The sequence below is a fragment of the Austrofundulus limnaeus genome, unplaced genomic scaffold (assembly GCF_001266775.1).
Source record: "Austrofundulus limnaeus strain Quisiro unplaced genomic scaffold, Austrofundulus_limnaeus-1.0 Scaffold25, whole genome shotgun sequence".
NCBI classification, from domain to species: domain Eukaryota; kingdom Metazoa; phylum Chordata; class Actinopteri; order Cyprinodontiformes; family Rivulidae; genus Austrofundulus; species Austrofundulus limnaeus.
In genome coordinates, this window is record NW_013952427.1 from 534,007 (window position 1) to 539,385 (window position 5,379).

A 5,379-nucleotide genomic window follows, 5' to 3' on the forward strand; every position below is an offset into this window, starting at 1 on the left:
AAATGGCCATAAGTGTTATCAGTACAACCAGAACCACAGAAATGTGTGTATACCAGCCTTGAAGTTGGCTTGGCACTGTACACATTTCCATGTTCATTTTATTCTTCATATATCCAAAGTTTTGTGTGAAAAGGTGTGTACGCAAACATTTTGTGTATACGCAACATTGATACACAAGGCCCCTGATGAATAAAATAGCTAAACAACTCACCACATTATTGCTTCTGTTCAATGTTTTAATCAATTGTTTTCAGTCACACGGCTAATCATAACTTTATGAAGTCCATACCATCCCACAGCCATGGATCCCCCCCCCCCCACACACACACACACACACACACCTTTCAGTCCAGTTGACATCTCTGAATTATTTTGCAGGGTCTTCTTGTGCAGCTGTCTTAGCAATTGCAACCACTTCATGAAAACACAATTGTCTGGTATAGATGTGAGAACATGTCTGCAGGCATCAGATCAGAGTGACATGATTGTGATCTTAAGAGTTTCACGTCACAAACAGCAGATCAAACATCTTTCAGAGTATCATGTCAACTTGTACGGATTGTCCGTAAATTATAAGGATTTTTTGTCATTTTGCAGGTATACGGACGTGTAGAGCAATCTCACGGATTTTTTCAAGTCTTACGGATTTTTTTTAAAACCTTATTTTCAAATTTATCTAACCTGTCAGAGCCTGTAGGATGATTTAAAAAACAATAAATAACAGCAAACAGCCATTTTCCAACCTGTTCTGCCGCTAGAAATAGGTTTTGAACTTTTTCCTCTCCCTTTTCCTCCTGCTTTGTTTCGCAGCGGGCGCTTTCTTGTCCGCAGCCAACAGGACCCCCCTGATTTAGCGAACTACGCAACAGTTCATGAATGATTGATAATAAACCAGACTCATGTCCGTCACTGCAGACTTATCTGTAGGTGTCAAACAGAAAACTCAAAAAATAATAGTAGAAGTATTTAAGAAAGCCTAGTTTTTTTCTTTATTGGCAGACAATAACAAGCTTACAGCGGTAACGAAATGAAGCATGAAGAAGAAGCTGCCCTGATCAAAATTACTAAAACTGACAAAGGTTATTGTTCTTCATCTTTAAAAACTACAATAAAAAAGTGTAAATAGAACTTTGAGAGCACACACCTCCACCAAGACCCCAGGGTCAGTYACGCAGGTGACCCCGATCATTACTCAAATTTAAACACTTGTTCTTTGTGACAACCTCAACATTTCCTGAAAGTTTCATTAAAATACATTCAAAACTGAGTAATTTTGTGCAAAGACAGACAAACAAGCACTACCAAAAATATAATGTACTTGGTGGATGTTATTATAGAACTGTGCAATAAAAAAGTCACCTATTTAAGCAAAAAACAATCAGACCGATATATACAGTATATAGTAGTTTGGACTCCAACCAATTAAAAAAGGCTTATGTTTGCTCGGAAATGTATTAATTGAAGACCCCGGTACATTAGCATCAGAGCAACATTATTGTTATTATTGTGTTTGTTTGTTTGTTTCCCTCAGATTTTGACCTTTTTTCATTTCACTTAGTTTGGAAAAACAAAGCATGCAAATTACATATCAAAACAGTAATTGGGAAAAGGGTGCAGCGTAGACAAAATTAGCAAAAAAATAAATAAATTAAATTAAAAAAATCAAATTCCCACAGTCTACATAATTTTGATAAAATGGGGGAGAAAACCCAGCTTATGTGTGTGTCTTTTTTTTAGTCAGTTCCTCTTTTAAGGGATTTATATATCATGGAGTCAAACTAATAATCTCATTATTTTTAAAGAAAAAAGTATTTGCCCATTTTGTAATAAAATGTACATGATGTATTAATTCAGGATCTAGATCTAACAACAAACAGTCTTAATTTTGGGGCATCAAGACACAAAATCCTGCCCTCTTTTTTGCCTCAGTGTACCTCTGATCAACCATGATGAGTCTTCTTGCGTTAATTCAAAGATTCTGATTCATCCCCAGCTTTTCTGAGCTGTAAATCTGCATTATGAATATGATATTAACACTCCCTCTACAACACATTAACACACAATCATTGCAAAATCACTTCAAATCCTGTAATATGTTTCCTTTGGCTTGCCTAATAGAGTAACACTGTGTCACTGTGATAGTCAAGCCCAATCAATAACAACAGATTTATGATGGGTGATGCATAATGAGATTTTTGGAGCCAAGCAGACTGGGGMCTCATTTAGTCATTTTGTAAAGGAAGATTTTGGTGTCTAATCACCTCCAACGGCCATGCATTGTTCATTTCACCAATGGCAAGCAGGAAATGGGACATGAAATGAAACCTCGGCATATTGTTGAAGCAGTTATTCAGAACTTAAATGAATACATTAGGTGTTAGGTCTTACACTCCACTCTGAGCAAGTTGAACATGCTCTTATTGCCTCTGGAGCTGAAGACCTTTGTAATCCTTTTAGTTTTGAGACAATTTAGAGTCGATGTGCAGTGTTTGTCTTTACGAGCACTTGCGTGCGTGCTGTTGCTTATATGCCGCATCAAGCGCCAAGAGCTACAACTGAGAGCAGGTCATGCTGAGGAAAACAAGGTCATCTTCAGGGTAACTAAGTCACTTTCTGTTCTCTGTTGTCTCCATCCTCACATAGGGGAAATACTACAGAGAACAAGGATGGAGGAGAAATCCTAAGTACAATGTGAATCATATGCATCACTTGATTTAGTGCAACTTGCAGATGTTGAACTGGCTGAGCTCCAAATAAGGTTTTCTATCTGGCTTGTGGATTTGAGGAAAAAAAAGCACACAACTATGTAAAGCTGTGCTGACTGATGACAAAAATGATTTTCAGCCCTGTGCTACAGGAAGTGCAATTTCTTGTATTAGTCAAAAAAAAAAATGCTAAGCTGAGTAACAAGAACTCATCACTGTTGTTATTGTGATAACAACTCACCAAATCCTCTCTGCCGGATGGCCTCTGTCTGTTGTACAAGTCTTGTGATAAATAATTGAAATGTTGACTCAGCCGAGTGGGCTGGGTCAGAACAAGCTGCATTACTGTGGAGGATGTGTGTGCCACCAGAGTATATTTTAAAAAAAAAACGAAGGGATCGACGTTTGTAAGGGTATCTTTGTATATTCGGTGAGGAGAAGAAGGCATGAGGTTCGGACAGATAAGGAGGAAGCAGGGAGGTAAGGAGAGTGCAGGTGGAGTGAAAGTGAAAGGAACTGTGAAAACGAACAACTGTTGGAAAGCTTATATCCCTCCATCATTTATTGTTGGCTGTGTATACACTCACACATACGCCAACACACAAGTTGTTACTAGCAGAACTGGCAGAGCAACCACACAAAAGGATGTTAGAATCACCTGCAACCTGTAGAATGTTTGACTGACATAATTCACAGATTTATGTCTGCAAACACATCAGAAACACATGAAGGCTTGATGCTCTCTGCTGGATGCACATTTATGCAGTTTTTTTGCAGACCACACAATCCCAATTCTTCGATTTAAAACCTTTATGAATGGATTGTCTGTTGTGTATCCAAGTTCCAGGTGAAAAACAAAATCCATGTTTCTCTGAGTTGATTTCATCACTGAACTGTGATTTTATTTTCCTTAAAGGTAATGTTTAGATCAGTGGTTCCCAAAGTTGGGGTCGGGACCCACAGTGGGGTCCTGAAACATCAAAGTGGGGTCCTAAAAATGTTTTCTGAATTAAGTACGCTAAAAAAAATGACAACTAAACACATTTTTTGCTTTTGTTGTTGCGAAACAATAAAATATGTGTACTTTAATAGACAAAAATAGCRCAATATGCTCTTGTTTATTTGACGTGAAAAAAAATGTTTATCAACTTTCAACAGCTGGGGTCAGAGGTCTCTGCTGCTGGCATTGTGTGGGTCAAAAGCTGAAAAGTTTGGGAACCACTGGTTTAGATCAGGGGTCTTCATCCTTTACAATCAACAGTCATTTGTTCCCCTTGGCTCACTAATAAAATGTGTATGATGCAGCAAAAAATACTGCAACTGTGATTGTCAACTGGTGGCCCACGAGCCACTATGAGGGCTGGAGTATTATTGACACATTCATGCATGTTTGAGAAATCCTTCAATCTCCTGTGGCCATGTGGAGCTGCCTAAATCAAGGGTGCCCAACCAGTCGATAGCGATCGAGCGGTAGCTCGTCAGCTGGTTCCCAGTAGCTCATGGAGCGCAACCTTCCTCTAACAGCTGGGAGCCTGCTCGTCAGCTGAGAGCAACATTTGCGCTCAGGTCCGGGACTCATGTCCGCTCGCTGAGCTCTCCGGCAGAAGCGGTGGGAGGCGGGAGGAGTTTACATTCCAGCCTTGAACACGGTCCCTCCACCCTCCCCAGCACAGCTCACAGACGTAGTCTCGCGAGTTTTGGGTGCGGTGAAACAGCACTCCCAACATGGTCTCGTTTCAAATTTCAAAAAATGTTAAATCAAGAGAATAGCTTAAAAAATAAAATAAAGCTGAAGAAACAGAAAAAAGCTAAAATAAAATTAAAAAAGCTACAGCTGAAATTAAAACAATGACATYAAAGAAACAGAACCAGAACAAAAGTTTAAAGTTTCTAAATATTTTAAAAGGTTTTATGGATGTTGAATTGAGCTCCACTCATTCTTAATTAGAAAAAAATGGCTAGAAAGGCTAAATACTTCAAAAAAGTATAAATTTCTGAAATATCGAAAGTCATGCCCTGAAAGAGCTGAAATTTAAAGACATGAATTATTCAAGTACCACAAAAAATTGCGCAGTGAGATATTTGCCAAAAAAATGTACTGAAGACAAAAAGATCTCAACAGTATAAATGTTTTATATCTTTATAATCATTCAAATAAATATAAACAGCTTCACAAATATAATGGTGTAATAAAGTTTTACAAATCTCTCCATCCTTCTGCCTTCACCTCTGAATAAAAATGTCATGATGACATTATGATGCACAAATGATTCATTATTCATGATTCACTAAGCATCCACAGAGATAAATGATACCTACTTATTGCTGATAATAACCACATACGTAGAAGCTGAGTTTTGGCAGGTTTTTACATTTATAGCTTGTTTCGTTTCCCTCTATTCACTTTGCCAGTTTTTCAAAACACTGTTTCACATGACAAAATGATATCCAAAAAAACTTTTGTTCTAACTTTTGGAGAGAACTTAAGTCGTAGTTGTCCACCCACTTCTAGCTGTTGCAGAGGATGAAGATAAGACAGTGGAAACTCATCGTCACTCAGGATCAATCTATATTCACCCAAGAACATCCATTTTTAGATTTAGTTTCCTTTTTTTCTTCTTTTGTGTGTGTGTATGTGTGTGTGTGTGTGTGTGTGTGTGTGTGTGTGTGTGTG